Here is a 21,733-nt window from a genome sequence, read left to right as displayed (position 1 = left end):
CCAGTCCCCCCCTCCTCCACAGCTGCCCAGTCATCTTTCCCGTCGTCAGCCTGACAAACTGCCCCTGTAACGTCTTTCACTTCACCAATCTCTCCACGATGGGGGTCCCTTGAATATTCTGATTAAATGTTTTTAAAACGTAGACTGGAATGTATTTGAAATCTGATGATTGCAAACAAGTTGGCAGAGAATAAATAAGTGCCTGTGCATGAGCTGCACATCAACATAGGCTCAGTTTGCAAGCTAATCTGCAAACTCCCAACTTGGTGGACTTGTGCCTCATCGGGTTTGTTCCAATGGCCTATTTAAAGAGCCGAACCCTGTTGTGGGCACAGAGAGCTTGGTTATGTTTGGTCCTGTTCCAAGGAGAGGACTATTTTGAAATCAAAGCCAGTTGCAGAGGAGGCAACGGGAAAAGGATCAGATGGTAATTGGGTGCTTGTGAGGCTCAAGCAGGAAGAAGCACTGTACTTCAATTTAAGGAAGGAAACCTGCCATCTTTGCCTGGTCTGGCCTACGTGTGACTCCGAACCCTGATTCCTAACTCTCCTCGGAAATGATTGAGCAAGGTTATCACCACCTCTTTCACAATTAGACAATTGGGGATGGATGACAGATGTTGGTCTGGCCTTTGATGCCCATACCGAAAAATTAATAACAGAATATGAGCTTTCACATCTAAATAAAACCATTATTAATGTTACAGGTGCATCAGAAATCCCCAGGACTGATTTGGCATGTTTGGACGACCAAAGCCTCGGGTGTGGTAGAGCAGCTGTCTTGAAGGTAGGCGGATTGTGAAAAATAAATAGCTTGATTGGACTGGTTTCACTCCAATTTGGAGCACGTGGAATGATTAAATTAGCTCAGTTGTCAGACCTCCAACTAGAGAGGTATAAAAGGAGGCCATTAGGCCTGTTTCATCTGTGCTGGCTCTTGGTTTTAGCAATCCAACCAATCCCAGCCCTGCACTTCCTTCCTCTTAAAGTTTTGATTCCACTCCCTTTCAAAAGTTTCGATTGATTTGACGTCCTGCGTCCTTTCAGAGTGTATTCCAGATCACACTAACCTTTTTAAAGCAGCCAGGTTAAGGGAGGTTTAGGAGGTATTCAAAATTATGAGGCGTTCTGATGAAACAAGTATGGAGAAATGGTTTCTTCCAGGAGAGCATCAGTAACCAGGGGTCCAATTTGTAAAATCATTGAAAAAAAAGGTCGAGGGGAACGGAGAAATTTCTTAACACACACCGGGTTGTTTAGATCTGGAGTGTTTAGATCTGAAAGGGCTGTGAAATCTATTCTGGAGGAACATGCAAAAGGTAATTGGACATGTAAATAGCATAGGGAAATTATAGAACTGGACCACTGTCACAGACGCGGTAGCAGCTGGTGGTACCTGTGTTGATGTTGCTATTGTGATGGTTATTATTGTTGTTTCTGTACTGTTATGCAAAGTTTGGATATTAACTGCAAAAATGCCAATAAAAATATTTTTTAAAAAAAGGTAATTGATGAAGGCATGATGAATTAGCAGGGTTGCGAGGAGGGATAAAGCTGGGAAGTGGGTTTAAGTACTTTCAAAGCCACAACGTGGCTCGATGCACTAAGATCATTAGCACTGCAGAAATCAGAGCACGAGTAGGCCATTGGTCCACTTGAACTTGCTTTACCATTCAATCAGATCATGGCTCATATCACGAGTCCTTAACTTTTCTGTTGTCCCCCTCCCATCAATATGGATTCTCTTGTGGAACAAAAATCTGCTTAAAAATATCCTTAATTATTCACTGCCTGCTGGGAAAGAGAATTCCAAAGACATAGACCCACTGAGATCAGACATTTCCCCTCATCTCCGTCTTACCTGGGAAACCCCTTATTTTGAAACTGTGCCCCATGTTCTAAAATTCTGCAGGCGAAGAAATGTCCCCTCAGTATCTAGCCTGTTAAGCCCCTTTGAAACCGAATATGTTTCAAAACCATCCTGTTCTTTCTTTTTACATTTTTAAAATTTTTTCCAATTAAGGAGCAATTTAGCGTGGCCAATCCACCTACCCTACACACCTTTGGGTTGTGGGGATGAGACCCACGCAGACACGGAGAGAATGTGGAAATTCACACGAACAGTGACCTGGGGCTGAGATCAAACCGGGGTCTTCAGCATCGCTAGGCACATGGACCAATCTCGATCCAGGGTGGGATGAAAATGTCCGGGAACAAAGAAAATAAACCATTTGAGGTGTTATGAGTTACACAGCTCGATTGTGCATGATGGGGAGAGTTTGCTGCACTTTTTAACTGAAGTGTCATTGGAACAATATTGCAGCTATCTGAGGCAGCTGTCAACCTTCAGGGAGCTTGGTGGGAATGGCCACCTGCACCATCACTCTCCCAGGCATTGCTCAGTCGTTCAGAGTGCTAGTTCCACATTGGTGCTCTGGGAAAAAACTGGGTTTACTACGGGAGTTAGGGATCTAACGTTGAACTCCAGTTTCATGTGTTGTACTGGGTGAAGTCAATCTCTGTCTTAAAAGCAAATTCAACAAGCAACCTTTCAAAATCTTCATCCTGGAAATGCTGGATAACATTGCAGAGGAATGGCTGTGGATTATTCCAGTGCACCTTGTCTAGGAATATGATGTCTTGTTGTTGGGTTTACCTGCAATCATGCATTGGCCAGATATGGGTGGAAAGAGAAAGAGAGCGCAAAAGCAGATTTATAATGAAACACACTATGCCCAGGCACGGGACCCTGACCACTGGCCGGTGTCTGTAAGCATCAATCAAAGCCTGATAACTTGGCATTTGCTGATAGGCTAGGTGATGCAGAACGATTCTGGTTGATCAAGTTCCCACAGAATAGGACAACAGACTGGTCTGAACGTTGAGGGCGCGCGTGAGGAATAAGAGGTAGCTCGGCGAGGAGGAGAGAGGCAGAGCCTCTGAGAGAGAGTGACAATTGCAGTGTTAGAAGCTCCCATTGTCTTCAGGCACCTTCTGTGTCAAAAAGGCCCAACGCCGCCTTTCGTTTGTAAACATTGCTCATTGGTCAAATTACAAAGACCCTTTTAAGGGCGGATAACACCGAGCAGAAGGAGACTATTTTCTTAAACAGGTTCTTCTTTTCTCAGAGTTTTAAAGCCAGTACACAGAGCAGACAGGGCAAGCCATTAATCCATCTCCAGGCTTGCTCCAAAAACAGGTTCCAATTGAATTGAATTCATGGGCCCAGAAAAGAGACAAACCAGATCCAAGCTGACAAGAACAGGCAATACGCCTGATCTCAGGCTTGCTCCTAGAACATACAGTGCAGAAGGAGGCCATTCGGCCCATCGAGTCTGCACCGACCCACTTAAGCCCTTACCTCCCCCCTATTCCCGTAACCCAATAGCCCCTCCCCACCTTTTGGACACTGAGGGCAATTTAGCATGGCCAGTCCACCTAACCTGCACGTCTTTGAACTGTGGGAGGAAACCGGAGCACCCGGAGGAAACACACACCGATAGGAAGAAAACGTCCTACTCTTGGTCTTAGCGAAAAAGCTATGAAGCGAGAGACAATATATCTTCTACCTCTAATTGCTGGTGTCTGTGAGCATATCTTAATATAGAGCCAATCTGAGGCTCACCACCCCACACTAACACTCGAGATGAAATACTTCAAAGGGGGAGTCTCTTAAAGTGGCCATACCCCTCCATGCGGAACATTTGCAAGCCTGCAATCCTCCCACAGTCCAAAGATGTGCGGGTTAGGTGGATTGGCCATGCTAAATTGCCCGTAGTGTAAGGTTAATGGGGGGGATTGTTGGGTTACGGGTATACGGGTTACGTGGGTTTAAGTAGGGTGATCATTGCTCGGCACAACATCGAGGGCCGAAGGGCCTGTTCTGTGCTGTACTGTTCTATGTTCTATGTTCTATTTGCCTTGTTGCAATAGGTTGCTTAAAACGGATCACTTGCAAACTCTATCAATTTTCATGAGCGTTATCTCGGTGAGGTCGTTAAAGAGATGGTGGTGAAAATAATTCCGGCATTTTCCATAGATTAGAATGCAGACATAACCAAGAAAAGTTGACTCTTTGTTTTAAAAGGCAGATTTTGTGTTGAGCTTACATCTTAGAATCTTCTGGAACATCCTCTCAAAGACTGGAGTGCCCAATCCAAAATTGTACAGCTGTTTTCATTTTGCATCTGTTACATTCACAGAATATTTTGAAGCAACACCCGGCAAATTAATTACTCCTAATAGGTCATCAGTCTGACAAACCCTTGCAGCCACGTTTTCACACAGGAAGACCAGATGGGACCAAGAGGCATTTGACCTGTTTTGATGTTATAGAACAGTACAGCACAGAACAGGCCCTTCGGCCCGCAATGTTGTGCCGAGCCATGATCACCCTACTCAAACCCACGTATCCACCCTATACCCGTAACCCAACAACCCCCCCCTTAACCTTACTTTTTAGGACACTACGGGCAATTTAGCATGGCCAATCCACCTAACCCGCATATCTTTGGACTGTGGGAGGAAACCGGAGCACCCGGAGGAAACCCACGCACACAGGGGGAGAACGTGCAGACTCCGCACAGACAGTGACCCAGCCGGGAATCGAACCTGGGACCCTGGAGCTGTGAACCATTTATGCTAAACACCATGCTACCGTGCTGCCCCACGGTATGTGAGGGACAGTGGGAGAGCGGCTCTGTACTTCATACAGTATCTTGGGAAAAGGGAGAGCTGCCAAAGGACTGAGGTTCATGGTATGACGACCACCATCACCACTGCCATAAGCACTGATGTACAGTTAATTGTCAAATTTGAAATTCTTCAACCAGTTGGTAGCCTCCTCGTCAGCCTGGTGTGGGGCCGAGAGGTTCTCACTAAAGCACAGGCTGGGGCACTTGTTGAATATATGCCCCATGGTTTGCACTTCACCACAGTTGCACAGGAAGCCACGGTGTCCCCAATGGACACTTCTCGCTTGTTGCGACAGGGTCCGACTCCGGTGTGAAACCTGTTCAGTTTGACCCATTTGCCATGTGGGAGGTGGAAGCCTGGGATTTCTAATGTGGGATCATCAACCAAGTGCTGATTCTGGGCTGTGTTGTTGGTGTTGTGCCACAGCTCCTTCCACAGGTCTGGAGCAGAACTGCCTGGCTCAGGCAGTTTGGTCCAGATTGGCCACCTTGAGATGAGGCGTTTGCTGGGTGGGTGGGTGGGTGAGTGAGTGTAATACCTTCTAACCAGTGGCAGATCGGATTTTTGTGCACTCTTGCCACCAATCGTGCTGTGCTCGCTACACAATGGATTTGCGGTGACGCAATGTTGCAGAGCATGGTCTCATTCAGCTGGATATCTGTCAGTCTGCAGTGTGCAGAGTTCTTCAACACCGAAGAGCAGTAATTACTTGAGTAGCAGAGAAGGTCTTAAAGTTCAGGTGATAGCTCCCAAGAAGTTCCTGATATAGTGTGCTGGAGGTGTGCGGTTCAAAACGATACCAAGGTAGGTAGGTGTAGTGTGGTGTTTGATACAGCTGCCGTTTAGTTACAGGTCAAGTTACAGGTCAAGGGGGCCTCACGGTAGCATGGTGGTTAGCATCAATGCTTCACAGCTCCAGGGTCCCAGGTTCGATTCCTGGCTGGGTCACTGTCTGTGTGGAGTCTGCACGTCCTCCCCGTGTGTGCGTGGGTTTCCTCCGGGTGCTCCGGTTTCCTCCCACAGTCCAAAGATGTGCGGGTTAGGTGGATTGGCCATGCTAAATTGCCCGTAGTGTAAGGTTAATGGGGGGATTGTTGGGTATACGGGTTACATGGGTTTAAGTAGGGTGATCATTGCTCGGCACAACATCGAGGACCGAAGGGCCTGTTCTGTGCTGTACTGTTCTATATTCTTCTAAGTTTCTGGTGACTTCTTGCATTGTCCAGGTGGTCGATACATGATGTGGTTTTGGCAGCACTTGGTTTGAGGCACCAGTTTTAACAGTAGTCAGAAAGTTTATTAAGAGCATTGTTAATGTCCTTGAAATGCCTTGCTTGGTAATCATAGCAGATGTTATCTCGTTGATGGACTTGCAGCTGCACGTGGTTGGCAGGTCGATAATGCGGCAGCATGGTGGCACAGTGGTTAGCACTGCTGCCTCACAGCATCTAGGACCCGGTTTCATTTCGGGGTCTTGGGTGACTGTCTGTGTGGAGTTTGCATCTTCTTGCCGTGTTTCCGTGGGTTTCCTCCGGGTGCTCCGGTTTCTTCCCACAGACCAAAGATGTGCAGATTAGCTGGGGTTACAGGGATAGGATGGGGGAGTGGGCCCAGGTAGGGTGCCCTTTCAGAGGGTTGGTGCAGACTCGATGGGCTGAATGGTCTCCTTCTGCACAGGTTATACTGGTTGTACAGGATAGGGGCCAGTACTGATCCTGGAGGTCGGCCATTTCGCTGCCTTTCATGTGCTGACTTTGCACCCCATATAGACTCAAAATAGTCTGTTTTAAAGAGAGGCAATGGTATCAACATTCCAAGGCCACAATGAGATGAAGGAAGATGACTAATGTTAACGTGCTTTTGAAAGCTATTTTTAATGTGGGTGGTGAGGGTAAGTACCTCTGGTTGTCTGTGCTGTGCTCCTTAAGGAATCCAGCTTGGTCTCTGGACTGTGTCTCCTCCACGGTTTGTTGGATACAGTTCAAGATGATCCTCCCTAGCAGCTTCTAACATGGACAGAAGAGAAATTGGCCTGTAACCGGAAGCTTCGTTCAGGTACCTGTCAGGCTTGGCCATTGCAATGATCTTAGTTTTCCACCAGATTGTGTCAGTTGCTTCTCCTGGATAATTCTGGTCATGGATACTGAGAACTATATCGTCGCCATGCGGCCAAGGTGCTGAAGGAATTCGGTGGCAATTTGTAATTTGGATCTTGGGGCTGTGTCACTGATGTGGGTTTCCTGTCGGTAGATCACCTCAATTTTGCGGGTTCTGCAGAGCGACTCGATGATTTCACCCGTAACATTTGATGTCCCTTCAGCATTAAGCTCAACAATTCAGCGAGCAGAGCCAACATCTTGAGTTGTTGTCTGCTTGGGGCTGTTCAGACAACGTGAACCAGTGGTGGATGTAGTGGGCTGGCTGGAGTAAAGGGTTCTGCTCCCAAATCATTGGTTTCCCGAGCAGAGTCTAGGCACTCACAGTGGGTCCAACAAGAGGTGAGGTTTGCCTGTAGATTTCCCCCCAAAAGTGACTCGATGACCACATTACTGCCGTAAAAAATAATGTACTCGTCCTCAAAAGTGCAACTCCGTTGAATTTGCCATGATTAATGTGTGAACCTCGATGACACGTTGGCAAACTATGGTCACATTGGTGTCACAGTGAAACCCAACCACGGTGTCCTCCCCTCTCTCTCATTCATGCACTCACTTGAAGCAGTGTTTAGGAGAGTTTGTGATCATTGCTGTAAAATATTGTTTCAATTATTTTTCCAAGTTGTCTGTTAGAAACTAGTCCGAGCTGATTAAGAATGCTGATAGCTCAGTAAGGCTTGTCCCTCGGTGCAATACTCCTTTCAACTGTCTGAAATGGTACCCCTGCTACAGACAGCATTTATACGACTCAGCTGGGACTGTGGTTTTCTGCTCCCCACATATATCTCTTTCCCATTGCACGTTGTTCTGTTCAGGAATGACAGGCGAAGCGGAAAACATTGGCCTGGAAGGGCCTGGAGCTTCCGCATGGAAAGATTGCCCTCTCTAAGTTCAATCTCCTGATCAATTGCCCTGCACTGGGCGCCCTCTGAAAAAGTGATTGCCCCGCAAACTTTGAATGATTCGGATGGTCTGAGAACAATAGTTAACTAAGGGTGGCACAGTGGGTTAGCACTGCTGCCTGCGGCGCTGAGGACCCGGGTTCGATCCTGGCCCCGGGTCACTGTCCGTGTGGAGTTTGCACATTCACCCCGTGTCTGCGTGGGTCTCACCCCCACAACCCAAAAGATCTGCAGGGAAGGTGGATTGGCCACACTAAATTTACCCTTAATTGGGAATAAAAAAAATAATTGGGTACTCTTTCTTTAGTGGGCAGCACGGTAGCACAAGTGGCTAGCACTGTGGCTTCACAGCGCCAGGTCCCAGGTTCGATTCCCCACTGGGTGACTGTGTGGAGTCTGCATGTTCTCCCCGTGTCTGCGTGGGTTTCCTCCGGGTGCTCCGGTTTCCTCCCACAGTCCAAAGATGTGCGGTTTAGGTGGGTTACCCATGCTAAATTGCCCTTGGGTCCAAAAAAGGGTTAGATGGGGTTATTGGGTTATGGGGATAGGGTGGAAGTGAGGTCTTAAGTGGGTCGGTGCTGACTCGATGGGCCGAATGGCCTCCTACTGCACTGTATTTCCCATGTTAACTATTGTTCTTTTTTTACAAAATAAATAAGTTTGAGAAATTCAAATCAAATCTGATTTGTGGGTAAGTATTGTATTGACCTCCCCCAGACTCGCACGGGAACCCCCAACTACAGCACCTCATCGGCCCAACCCAGCCCCAACGCTGCTGATCACCACTGCCCCGATTCTTTCCTCCTCGTGTACGATGCTACAGCCCTCAACTGAAGGTCTCAGGAGCATGCTGCCTTCCACCATTGTCACCTGGCCTGAGTTGGGAGGTTGGGTGAGAAAGGATGCCCTGGATTTTGAGGGAGATTGCCACTCAGTGGAAGCTCAGTTCCATTGTTTCTGGCTGGAGATCAACCTTACTTTCCCCTCGCCCCATTTCCAATCCCAGTTGAAGGCAGGATATGAAATGCCAGCCTGAGCCAGTCAGCTTCCTGCTAGGATGATGGAGAGGGGGCTGCCAGCAATAGCCGTGCCCTCCAGACCCTTTCCCTTTAGCTGTTAGTCTGCCAATACTGAGGTGAAGAAACTTGAACCTTGACAAGGGCATGCAAGTGGAGCTGAAGCCCCAGAGTGATCGTATTGAATGGTGGAGCAGGCTCGGTAGGCAGATGGTATCCTCCTGCTCCTAATTATTGCGCTCTTGAGTTCTTCTGACTGAGGCCAGTGCTGAAGGGAGGCCGGGAAATGGCCTTGACATCTCTCATGCTGACTCGGATTATTTTAACCCTGTACTTTCAACACCATGACAACGATGATCACAACACAATCACTGAGAATATCTTGAGGTTGTGAAAGATGCTATGTCAAGGTAAGCCCCTTCCTTCAGTTTCCAAACAGAACTGACTGTTAGTCACATGCAGGAGGTGCAGATTAAACACAAAAAGGAGATATTAGTGCGCCTAACCGTTGGTTGCTTTGACAACAGTGCCATATGCAGAGGTTGCAGATGCACACTTTCCTGGAAGTGTAACCTAACCTTTTTGGTTGGTGTCTGTGAAACCCAGGTTTATTTCTTTGTTAATCTTGTTTATGACAGTTCTGTCTGAGTTACCTCTGAGTTACCTCAGTTCATTGATTGTCCTAGTAAGCTCCCGCGATAGGCAGTGGGTGTAATTCTGTGGCTGTGGTGTAAATGAATTAACACACGAGCTATTCTCCATGTTTAACACCTGGTACCTGTTGGTCGTTGAGGATGATGAATTGTACGTTTCTTTATTTCATGAACATTGTTCTTTGTCCCTCCGCTCTCTCCCTCTCTCTCTCTCCTTTTGTCTATTTCACCTGTCTACTACCCTCCTAGTAGTAGACAATTGAAGCTGCTGCCTTCAAGTACACAGACTTATCTTGTGTGCGTTAAAACTGGCTCCCTTCCTCTTTGCTCTCCGGATCTTTGCACTGCTCACCGCCACCTTCTCAGGGCAATTAGGGATTGGCGATAAATGCTGGCTTAACCAGTAACGCCCACAGAGAATCATAGAATTCCCACTTTGCAGAAGTAGGCCATTCGACCCATTGAGTCTGTATTGACCTTCTGAAAGCGCACCCTACCTAGGCCCACTCCCCTACCCCATCCCTCGTGACCCCACCAAACCGTTGGACACTAAAGGGACAATTTAGCATGGCCAATCCACCTAACCTGCACATCTTTGGACTGTGGGAGGAAACTCCGGAGCACCCGGAGAAAACCCTCGCACACACGGCGAGAACGTGCAAACTTCACGCAGACAGTCACCCAAGGCCAGAATTGAACCTGGGTCCCTGACACTGTGAGGCAACAGTGCTAACCACTGTGTCACCTCCAATTCATCCCAAGAATTGATTTTTAGAAATGACATGCAGTTTATTTCGCACAGCTATTTAATGAAAACTGTCTGGAGATTTTAATAATAATCTTTATTGTCACAAGTAGGCTTACATAACACTGCAACGAAGTTTCGGTGAAAATCCCTCAGTCGCCACCGTGCTGCCCAGGAATCGGAGCAGGAACTAGCCCTGGGAAGCAAGGTGGCACAGTGGTTAGCACTGGAGTCTCACAACGCCGAGATCCCAGGTTCGGTCCTGGCTCTGGGTCACAGTCCGTGTGCAATTTGCAGGTTCTCCCCATGCTTGCGTGGATTTCGCCCCCACAACACGCAGGGTAGGTGGATCGGCCACGATAAATTACCCCTTAATTGAAAAAAATGAATTAGGTACTCTAAATTTATTTTTAAAAAAACAAAGTGCGTTGGAACATGCTGATCTTACATTTTGTCACATGAGGCACTGGCCTGTTGTGTAAATGTCCACTTTAAAGGTGCGAGCCCTGATGATGGTATTTGTCCTCAGAGAGACTATGTGTGTGGTGGGGGGGGGGGGGGGGGGGGGGGGGGGGGGGGGGGGGGGTGGCAAATGCTGGCAGTCAGAGATATAAACAGATAACGCTGGAAATACTCAGCATCTCTGGTAGCCCTGCTCCACATAGTTGCCAGATGAAAGAGGATGGCAAAATACCTGACTGGTTGGGAAACACCTTTATGTGTATCTTAAAGTTTTTAGATTGTTTTCAAAACCCTCTTTGTGGCCTCAACCCTCCCAACTCCGACCTCCACCGATTCCAACTTTCCAAGAACGCCATGTTCTTTAAATTCTGGCTTCTTGCACATGCGTAATTTTATTCACTCAGTCTTGGCTGTTTCCTAGCTCCGAAATTCCCTCCCTCAACATCGCAGACTCTCTATTCTTTAAGGTGCTCCCGAAAACCAATACCTGTGACTGAGCCTTTGGCCACCTGTCCTAATATCTCCTCTTGTGGCTCTGTGTCAAATGCTGTTTGATGATGTTACTGTCAGGTGCCTTGGGATATTTTAACGGTGCTATTGAAGACAAATTGTTACTGCATTAGGTGTCCTCAACTGTGGTCCACATTGGATTTGATGGGGATACATGGACTTGACAAAGTGGAAAAATCAATGTAAGTGTGCAAGGTGTGTGTGTGTGTGTGTGAATTGGAGCAAGCAGAGGCAATCACTGTGTGTTATTGTTAGCTGTCAGGGTCTCTCCTGAGGGGGCTCTCTCCAATATCCTGGTCAAAATTTACTTCTTCAGTCAGCATGAGCAACAAGCTGTACATTTATCTCATTGATTATTTTGGGTGTTTGCTCATACTTCATTTGTTTGGGATGTTCTTTAGCTGTGAAATAATCTTTGTGAATGCAAGTTGTATCTTTAACTCCATGCCCTATCAGGGCGGCATGGTGGTGCAGTGGTCAGCACTGCTGCCTATGGCTCTGAGGTCCCAGGTTCAATCCCCGCCTGGGTCACTGTCCCTGTGGAGTTTGCACTTCTCCCCCCTGTGTGCGTCGGTTTCGCCTCTACAACCCAAAGATGTGCAGGTTAAGTGGATTGGCCACGTTAAATTGCCCCTTAATTTGGAAAAAAAAAGAAATTGGGTACTCTGAATTTCTTTTTAAAAAGAGAAAAACTCATTTTTTTCTCTGCATTGATGGAGGACAAAATGTGGATCTTCCATTTGCTCTTTCAAAGAACTGGCTGGCACTGAATGTCATTTGGACTGTGGAAAAAAAAAATCAAGTGTGCTGCATCCTGATAGTTTAAGTGTAGCTCTGTCTCTCTCTCTCTCGGTCTCACTTCATTCTTGTATTCGGATGCGAGCAACATGGGCAAGGCACTTTGCTAACGAATACTGAGGAGAGGAGGGGTGAATCAAAACTAATTCAATGCTGAAATTGCTACAGAAATCTTGGCAGTGGCAGCAATAAGGAATGAGCTGTCTCTCATCTGCCCTTCGGCTTGCCAACACAATGTGCCACTGGCATTGACCTGGCAGTACCTACTCTATGAATAAAGCTGAAAGCCACAGAGTAAAGCTGGGGAGATCCACTTTCATTGGAGAAACCTATTGTCTTTGTCCTTGGTTTTTTTGGGTTTTACATTGTGAACACTAGTGCAGGAATCGTGCCAAATGCCTTTTGTTTCTCTCACTAGCTTTTTTTAAAACTTGTTTGCGACGCGGTAATTGAAAAGCAAGGCACAAAGCATTAAGTGGCCCTTTGAAACAATATATTTTAAAAAAAAACTTGTTTAAAGAGTTCCAACTAATGGAAAATTAGAAACGCAGGCAAACTGAGAGAAGAAAATGCCTGCATAGCCTGAAGACTTTTACACTGGCATGAATGGAGTGGGGGGGGGGGGGGGGGGGGGGGGGGGGGGAGTGAACAGCTGAAGGAGAATAGGGAATCTCTGTGGGGGTACAACATGTTTGAATGGAGCGTTGCTAACCCTTTATCCAGCTGGCTTCCTTCAGCCATTGTTCCTGATTTCAGAAAGCAATCTGTTTGAGGCCCTGAAGCAGTCTCTCTCTCTCTCTCTCTCTCTCTCTCTCTCTCTCTTTCTCCCCCTTCCCATCCCCCAACTCCCTGAGTTACAAAACTAAGGCCATCTTCAACATTTCCACATGGCTGCTACACTCATTTGATAGGGTTATTAGCTACACAAGCTCACATTAAACACCACAAAGAGGCAGTCTAATCAGTACCTCCTTCGCTCAGGAGAAATCTGCCAGGCAATTAGATGCCGTTCAACATCGAGTCAAAGCCGACTTTGGCTGAAGTGTTGTTTCCCTTTCAGTGATTTTTTTTGGGGGTGAAAATGCTTGCTGCAGTCAGCCTGGGGGTCAACTTTCGAGCTGAAGAGTACTATTTGAAGGAGACTTTTGTGAAGTCATGGCAGGGATTGAGAAAGAAAGGCGAGGATTCTTAAATAAGAGTTTTAGCTTTAATTGGACTGAAGGGCAGGGTTAAAGCTAGGCTGTTCAGAGGTGACGTCACACTTTTTCACACAAAGAGCCGTGTTAATTTAGAACTTTCTTCCGCAAAAAGCGGCTGAGGCTGTGCTCAATAAAAATAGGTTCCAGCTGAACTAGACGCACATATTTATGCTCATCATAGATTCTCATTCACGCCTCCCCCAGTCTCACCTGTCCCGTTTTGCCTTGCCCCATTTTGTTATTGAATATCGCTGACGTACATTCTTATCACTGAGCTGGTGTTTTTTTCTTCTTTCCCCAATTCTCTCTCATTTCCCTGCTTTTGCATATGCTGAAAACGTCTTATATCTTGAACTTTTCCCAGTTCTGATGAAACAAGTCACCAAGCTGAAATGTTTTTTTTGAACAACATTGTATTGGAGGCATTTCAAATATGTACATAAAGAAGAACCAACACAAAAACCAATCTAAAGCCAACAGCCTAAACATCCTTACACCCCCCCGCTTTTACCCCAACCTGGACTTAAAGAAGAACGCCCCCATTAAAAAAAAAATTCTCGATGAACAGCTTCCATCTCTAGTAAACCCCTCCTCTGCCCCCCCCCTAATGGTGGACTTGACCTTCTTTAAGTGCAGAAACTCTGCCAAATCACACACGTGCAGTCCTCCGCTCAGCGGCTTCGAGTCCAGCCAGCCAAACAAAATCAATCTCCAGACTATCAGGGAGGTGGCAATGGCCAATACATCAGCCACTCTCTCCACCTGCACGCCAGGATTCTCAGACACTCCAAACATGATTCTGAGCTACCGTTACCCCCAAACTCTTGGACATCATATCTGCAAATGCCGTCCAAAACCCCCACAACCTCTGACACAACCTCAAAATATATGAGCATCCACCACCCCTCCCCCCCACCACCACCAATCTGCCCCACTCCCCCCCCCGAAAAAAAACAGACTCTCCTGGTCACCATCATGTGGGCCGCCCAGCTGCTCCTCCCACTTAAGCCCAACCTCCTCCACCAGGGCACTCTCCTCCCTTCAACGGCTCCCCATATATATCTGAGACCTTTCCCTCTCCAATTTCCTCCTCAGTCAGTCAGAAGTTTGTCCTGCAGCACTGGGGGCAGCAGCACTGGAAGCGAAGGTGCCTCCTTCCTCGAAGTCCCTTGCCCGCAGATACCTGAACCCATTCCTCTTCGGAAACTGATGTGTCCCCTCAGTTCATCCAGGTCTGCAAACTCCCTTCCAACAAATAAATCCCGGAAGTATTCAATCCCCCACCTGCTGCCACTCCGGAACCTCACATCCAAACCTGCCCGAGCAAACCTATGATTGTCGCTGATGGCGACCATCGGGTCGTGCCTTCCATTCTAAAATGCTGCCGGCACTGGGTTCACACCCTCAATGCTGATAGCAGCACCGGGCTCGTGGAGTCCTTGGCCGGTGAGAACGGAAGGGGCGCCAACAGCAGCACCCTCAAATGGTCTCTTGATACGAGGCCGCCAGCAACCACCCCCACACCGACTGCTCCTCCACCGCCCATTTCCTAATCATCGCAATGTTTGCTGCCCAGCCCGATCGGGGCCCCCAGCCCCTGCACCTTTGCCTCTGCCACCCTCGGGAACTCTAGCCCACCCAAAAACCACCTCATACACTCATCCCTCAGTGGACGTCATCCCTCAGTGGAGGCTCCGAGCGATAACATTTCTGGTAAAATGTCTCAAACCAAGTTTGATCCTGGTCCCAGGTCACTGTCTGTGTGGAATTTGCACATTCTCACTGTGTCTGCATCTGCATGGGTTTCGCCCCCCCACATCCCAAAAGATGTGCAGATTAAGTGGTTTGGCCACTCTAAATTGGCCTTAATTTAAAAAAAGTAATTGGGTACTACCACACCCCATCCATCTCTCATTCGCTGCCACCTTAACTGATACGCAGGCATCCTGCTGGCTTTCTCCCCATACTCATATTGCCCCTCTGGCCCTGTGCAGCTGCCCAACTGCCTTTCATGTGGACAAAAGTTCAAACTCCACCTGGAGCTTTTGTCTCTCCTTCAACAGAGCCTCCTCAGGCGCCGCCGGAGTTCCCAAGTTCAACACTCAGAATGGCCTCCACTAACCTCAAACTTTCAGCCAGTCCACCCTCTCATTGTTCTCCCAGACCAAGATGAACTCCCCCCCCCCCCTTACGACCGCCTTCAGCACCTCCCTCAAAATGGAGGCAGAAACGAGCCCACAAAGTTCCGCAGAGCCACCGTTCACAAATCTCCTTATCCTGCAATAACCCCACATCCAACCTCCACTGCAGTCGTTGGGGACTCCCCTTTGCCAGCTGCAAATCCACGTAATGCGGCGCGTGGTCAGACACCGCGATCGTCAAATACTCCAATTGAACCACACCCGTCAACAGCCAACACCCACCTCAAAAACTCCACGTCGTCCCAATTTGGGACACGTTCACCAGCACCATGGGCTCTAACCTCTTAATCACCATCACAAACGTACCCCATGGGTTTGTCACTATACAACCTCAAAGTCACCCTATTATTGACCAACACTGCCACTTCCTTCGTCTTCATATCCAACCCCGAATGGAATACCTGCCCCAGACAGCCTTTCCTCAACCTCATATATGGTCCCCACCTTCAAATGCCCCTCCTGATGGAACACCACGTCCGCCTTCAAACCCATCAAATGAGCACAATCTCGACTTATGCAACCTCTGAACGTCCCACATAATACCGGGTCAGGGGGGCTCCCTGCACCCATCTTCTTCCTCCGCCCCCTCTCCCATTCAGCCATAGCCCCTCTTCACCCAGGTCCACTCCTCGCTCAGCTTCCGTCCTCCCCAAGATGTCTGCCACCTTTAATGAACTGCGCTACATCAACTCCGCTCATGCCAAAATCCACCTCCTCCAAACCAATAAACAATAAAAACCAATCCACCCCCCTCCCTCCGCAGATCGTACCCCCACTGCATTCCCGTTAACTAGCCTGCCGGCATGGTGGCTCCCACTCGAGGCAGCCGAGCTGAAATATTAAATCAGTTTCTCTCTGCCCGAATGTTGCAAGACATGATGAGTGTTTCCAGCAGTCCTGTTTTTATTAATGTTGGATATCCAGCATCTGCAGTATTTTGATGTTGTGGAATATTTTCAGAATTGCGATAACAAGGGATATTGAGTGAAAACAGGCAGATTGCAGCTGATACGTATCTTCACTAGAATTGAATTGAAAGGCAGAACCCCAGTGTGATTTCTGAATCTTAATTTTTCCTGCCACACTGCCCAAAAACAATTTGACAGACTTTGATTGTACTGACTTGATTCTTGTAATCTACAGAGTTCATTTCCAAAATTTGGCAGCTCAGTAATTGCACTGTGATGTATCACGTAACATGGGTTGTTCTGCGAGACCTTGCTCCAGCTCTCTGTCCCAGTACTTGTATCCCAATGGACTCAAACCTGTGATTGAGAATCTTTGAGGGTTTTGACGGTATTTCAGGATCAGAAACGGTCGATACAGGGAAATTATTATTTTTGCTGGTTGGAAGACCTGGCATTTGGGGGCAGTCAACAAATAGCCAGATCTATTAAGAGTGCATTAATAAAAGGTTCTGCACAAAAAAGGACAATAGAAGTTTGGAACTCATTTTTGCAACCTATGCTCAAACAATCATGAACTGGAAAGCTGTGCTTGCTCGGTTTCAGTTAAACAAAAGTGTGAAGGAATATGGGCAAATGTGGGGATGTGAAGTTTGGTTGCAGACCAGCCATGATATCATTAAATGCTGGAGGTCCTGTGGTCGCCTCCTGTTTCTATATTCCCATCCAATGGTCAGCGCCACGCAACCAATGGGTGTGTGGCTGTGTAGAAATCTGCAACGTCATGTCCGTGCCAGAGAAAAGACCAAAAGAATCATTACCCGCAAGCCCCAGCTGATGTTGCTGGGACAATAGTTGTGAGATTGGCCTCAGTGCCGTGGCATTACGACAGTGAAAATTGAGAGTTCCGCTCCTTCTGAAAGTGTATATTGGCAGATGTTGGATGGGAAAGAGTGAGGCTGGTGACCACGGCGACTCCTGTTGGTGAAATATACCCCCACCCCCGTGAGCGGCTGAGGAGGATTTCCTGGATCCCAGTGAGGAAAGGATTAGTGTGGGAGAGTAAACTCGATCTTCTGTTGATTGATTCATGCCTGACAGGACAGTAGGCCAATTCCCTTGCCACGTTACCAGGAGCATTGCCATGTCTCGCACTCTCCATCTATTCCTGCAGGAGTAACACAGTACATGCTTCCTCACTTGGTAAGTTAACCTGAAAGAGTCCATGATAAGCCCTGGTCTTCAGAAGGGGTTCGATAGTGGGACTAAAGGATAGTTGTTTCCAAGAGCTGGCACATGACAGCTCTTCTCTTGCGCTGTTTAATTTGATGAATCTACTCACTACCCATCTTGAATTTTAACTGTTGAGTAATAACCTGAGTGGCTGATTCAGTCAGGTGGAGATAACAGGCCATAAAATTCTTGGACAAACATAGGTAGCAATTAGATTAGCAAAGTCCACACAGTGACATCTGGTGTGGATTATTGACTGAACGTCAGTGAAGCTGTGATGAGGAGGAAAGCTGACAATTAACCTATCCAGGTGCTGGATGTTGTATCAAGCATTCTCTGACCACCCCACCATCTGTCCAGCAAAGCATAAAGGGGGCACTCGGAAGGTTTTGAGCAATAGAAGTGTGAGTATCTTTTTAAAAACAAATTTAGAGTATCCAATTTATTTTTTTCCTTCCAATTAAGGGGCAATTTAGTGCGGTTTGGCCACGCTAAATTGGGAAAAAAAATGAACTGGGTATTATAAATGAAAAAAAAAAGAGTCAACCACATTTCTGTGGGTCTGAAGTCACATGGAGGCCAGATCGACGAAGAACGACAGATTCCCTTCCCAAAACGATATTAGCCAACATGGACCTCTGGGTTACGATTCTCCACCACCATCTCCTCATTGTTTTGCCAACATGTGTACCCAGTCTTGACTTGCACAGTGCAGGTGGACCAACTATTGGAGCAAATGCCATCTTACGTTGGACCTGAAAATGTTCCCTTGTCTGAAGGAATGAACCTCAGTCCCTTGGGGATGAAAGAGATGAGCAGGAGATCTCCAAACAAGGATTGAATGGTGTCTTGTTCTGCTCTTGGCGCAGCAGAAGCGGCTTCCTTGATGTTCACTCTGACAAAGGAAGGTTTAGAACATAGAACATAGAACGATACAGCGCAGTACAGGCCCTTCGGCCCACGATGTTGCACCGACATGGAAAAAAAACTAAAGGCCATCTAACCTACACTATGCCATTATCATCCATATGCTTATCCAATAAACTTTTAAATGCCCTCAATGTTGGCGAATTCACTACTGTTGCAGGTAGGGCATTCCACGGCCTCACCACTCTTTGCGTAAAAAACCCACCTCTGACCTCTGTCCTATATCTATTACCCCTCAATTTAAGGCTATGTCCCCTCGTGCTAGCCACCTCCATCCGCGGGAGAAGGCTCTTACTGTCCACCCTATCTAACCCTCTGATCATTTTGTATGCCTCTATTAAGTCACCTCTTAACCTTCTTCTCTCTAACGAAAACAACCTCAAGTCCATCAGCCTTTCCTCATAAGATTTTCCCTCCATACCAGGCAACATCCTGGTAAATCTCCTCTGCACCCGTTCCAAAGCTTCCGCGTCCTTCCTATAATGAGGCGACCAGAACTGTACGCAATACTCCAAATGCGGCCGTACCAGAGTTTTGTACAGCTGCAACATGACCTCATGGCTCCGGAACTCAATCCCTCTACCAATAAAGGCCAACACACCATAGGCCTTCTTCACAACCCTATCAACCTGGGTGGCAACTTTCAGGGATCTATTTACATGGACACCGAAATCCCTCTGCTCATCCACACTACCAAGAATTTTACCATTAGCCAAATATTCTGCATTCCTGTTATTCTTTCCAAAGTGAATCACCTCACACTTCTCTACATTAAACTCCATTTGCCACCTCTCAGCCCAGCTCTGCAGCTTATCTATGTCCCTCTGTAACCTGCAACATCCTTCCACACTGTCTACAACTCCACCGACTTTAGTGTCGTCTGCAAATTTACTCACCCAATCTTCTGTGCCCTCCTCTAGGTCATTTATAAAAATGACAAACAGCAATGGCCCCAGAACAGATCCTTGTGGTACGCCACTCGTAACTGAACTCCATTCTGAACATTTGCCATCAACCACCACCCTCTGTCTTCTTTCAACTAGCCAATTTCTTTTTATTTTATTTTTTTATTTATTTTTTATTTTATAAATTTAGATTACCCAATTATTTTTTCCAATTAAGAGGCAATTTAGCATGGCCAATACACCTACTCTGCACATTTTTGGGTTGTGGGGGTGAAACCCACGCAGACACGGGGAGAATGTGCAAACTCCACACGGACAGTGACCCAGAGCTGGGATCGAACCTGGGACCTCAGCGCCGTGAGGCGGTTGTGCTAACCACTAGGCCACCGTGCTGCTCTACTAGCCAATTTCTGATCCACATCTCTAAATCACCCTCAATCCCCAGCCTCCGTATTTTCTGCAATAGCCGACCGTGGGGAACCTTATCAAACGCCTTACTGAAATCCATATACACCACATCAACTGCTCTACCCTCGTCTACCTGTTCAGTCACCTTCTCAAAGAACTCGATAAGGTTTGTGAGGCATGACCTACCCTTCACAAAACCATGCTGACTATCCCTAATCATATTATTCCTATCTAGATGATTATAAATCGTATCTTTTATAATCCTCTCCAAGACTTTACCCACCACAGACGTTAGGCTCACCGGCCTATAGTTACCGGGGTTATCTCTACTCCCCTTCTTGAACAAAGGGACCACATTTGCTATCCTCCAGTCCTCTGGCACTATTCCTGAAGCCAATGATGACCTAAAAATCAAAGCCAAAGGCTCAGCAATCTCTTCCCTGGCTTCCCAGAGAATCCTAGGATAAATCCCATCAGGCCCTGGGGACTTATCTATTTTCACCTTGTCCAGAATTGCCAACACTTCTTCCCTACGCACCTCAATTCCATCTATTCTAATAGCCTGGGTCTCAGTATTCTCCTCCACAAAATTATCTTTTTCTTGAGTGAATTCTGACGAAAAGTATTCATTTAGTCTCTCGCTTATCTCCTCAGCCTCCACACACAACTTCCCACCACTGTCCTTGACTGGCCCTACTCTTACCCTAGTCATTCTTTTATTCCTGACATACCTATAGAAAGCTTTTGGGTTTTCCTTGATCCTACCTGCCAAAGACTTCTCATGTCCCCTCCTTGCTTGTCTTAGCTCTCTCTTTAGATCCTTCCTCGCTTCCTTGTAACTATCAAGCGCCCCAACTGAAACTTCACGCCTCATCTTCACATAGGCCTCCTTCTTCCTCTTAACAAGAGATTCCACTTCTTTGGTAAACCACGGTTCCCTCGCTCTACCCCTTCCTCCCTGCCTGACTGGTACGTACTTATCAAGAACACGCAATAGCTGTTCCTTGAACAAGCTCCACATATCCAGTGTGCCCAACCCTTGCAGCCTACTTCTCCAACCTACGCATCCTAAGTCATGTCTGATGGCACCATAATTGCCCTTCCCCCAGCTATAACTATTGCCCTGCGGGGTATACTTATCCCTTTCCATCACTAACGTAAAGGTCACCGAATTGTGGTCACTGTCTCCAAAGTGCTCACCTACATCCAGATCTAACACCTGGCCTGGTTCATTACCCAAAACCAAATCCAATGTGGCCTCGCCTCTTGTTGGCTTGTCAACATATTGTGTCAGGAAACCCTCCTGCACACATTGTACAAAGAACGACCCATCTAATGTACTCGAACTATATCTTTTCCAGTCAATATTTGGAAAGTTAAAGTCTCCCATAACAACTACCCTGTTACTTTCGCTCTTTTCCAGAATCATCTTCGTCATCCTTTCCTCTACATCCCTAGAACTATTAGGTGGTCTATAGAAAACTCCCAACAGGGTGACCTCTCCTTTCCTGTTTCTAACCTCAGCCCATACTACCTCGGAAGAAGAGTCCCCATCTAGCATCCTTTCCGCCACCGTAATACTGTCCTTGACCAGCAGCGCCACACCTCCCCCTCTTTTGCCCCTTCTCTGAGCTTACTAAAACACCTAAACCCCGGAACCTGCAACAACCATTCCTGTCCCTGCTCTATCCATGTCTCTGAAATGGCCACAACATCGAAGTCCCAGGTACCAACCCATGCTGCCAGTTCCCCTACCTTATTTCGTATACTCCTGGCATTGAAGTAGACACACTTCAAACCACCTACCTGAACACTGGCACCCTCCTGCGAAGTCAAATCTGTGCTCCTGACCTCCATACTCTCAATCTCCCTTACCCCAAAACTACAATCCAGGTTCCCATGCCCCTGCTGAATTAGTTTAAAACCCCCCAAAGAGCACTAACAAATCTCCCCCCCAGGATATTGGTGCCCCTCAGGTTCAGATGTAGACCATCCTGTCTATAGAGGTCCCACCTTCCC

At 47.3% G+C, this 21,733-nt stretch overlaps 1 protein-coding gene across 3 annotated transcripts in view; it reads left to right on the top strand.

Annotated features, from left to right (window-relative positions):
- The window catches only part of LOC119957517 (fibroblast growth factor receptor 1-like), a 213,658-nt gene that overhangs the window by 54,746 nt on the left and 137,179 nt on the right, over positions 1-21,733 (top strand). For 2 of the 3 annotated variants that reach the window (XM_038785641.1, XM_038785640.1), the window contains exon 2: positions 707-786. The exons of the other annotated variant lie outside the window; for it this stretch is intronic. The gene's annotated coding sequence lies outside the window, so the exon portion shown is untranslated. The remainder of the gene's footprint in view (positions 1-706; positions 787-21,733) is intronic. 3 annotated transcript variants of the gene reach the window in all.

This window comes from Scyliorhinus canicula, chromosome 26, assembly GCF_902713615.1.
Source record: "Scyliorhinus canicula chromosome 26, sScyCan1.1, whole genome shotgun sequence".
Taxonomy (NCBI): domain Eukaryota; kingdom Metazoa; phylum Chordata; class Chondrichthyes; order Carcharhiniformes; family Scyliorhinidae; genus Scyliorhinus; species Scyliorhinus canicula.
Note: the sequence above shows the minus strand (reverse complement) of the source record. Positions and strands in the feature narration are given on the sequence as shown.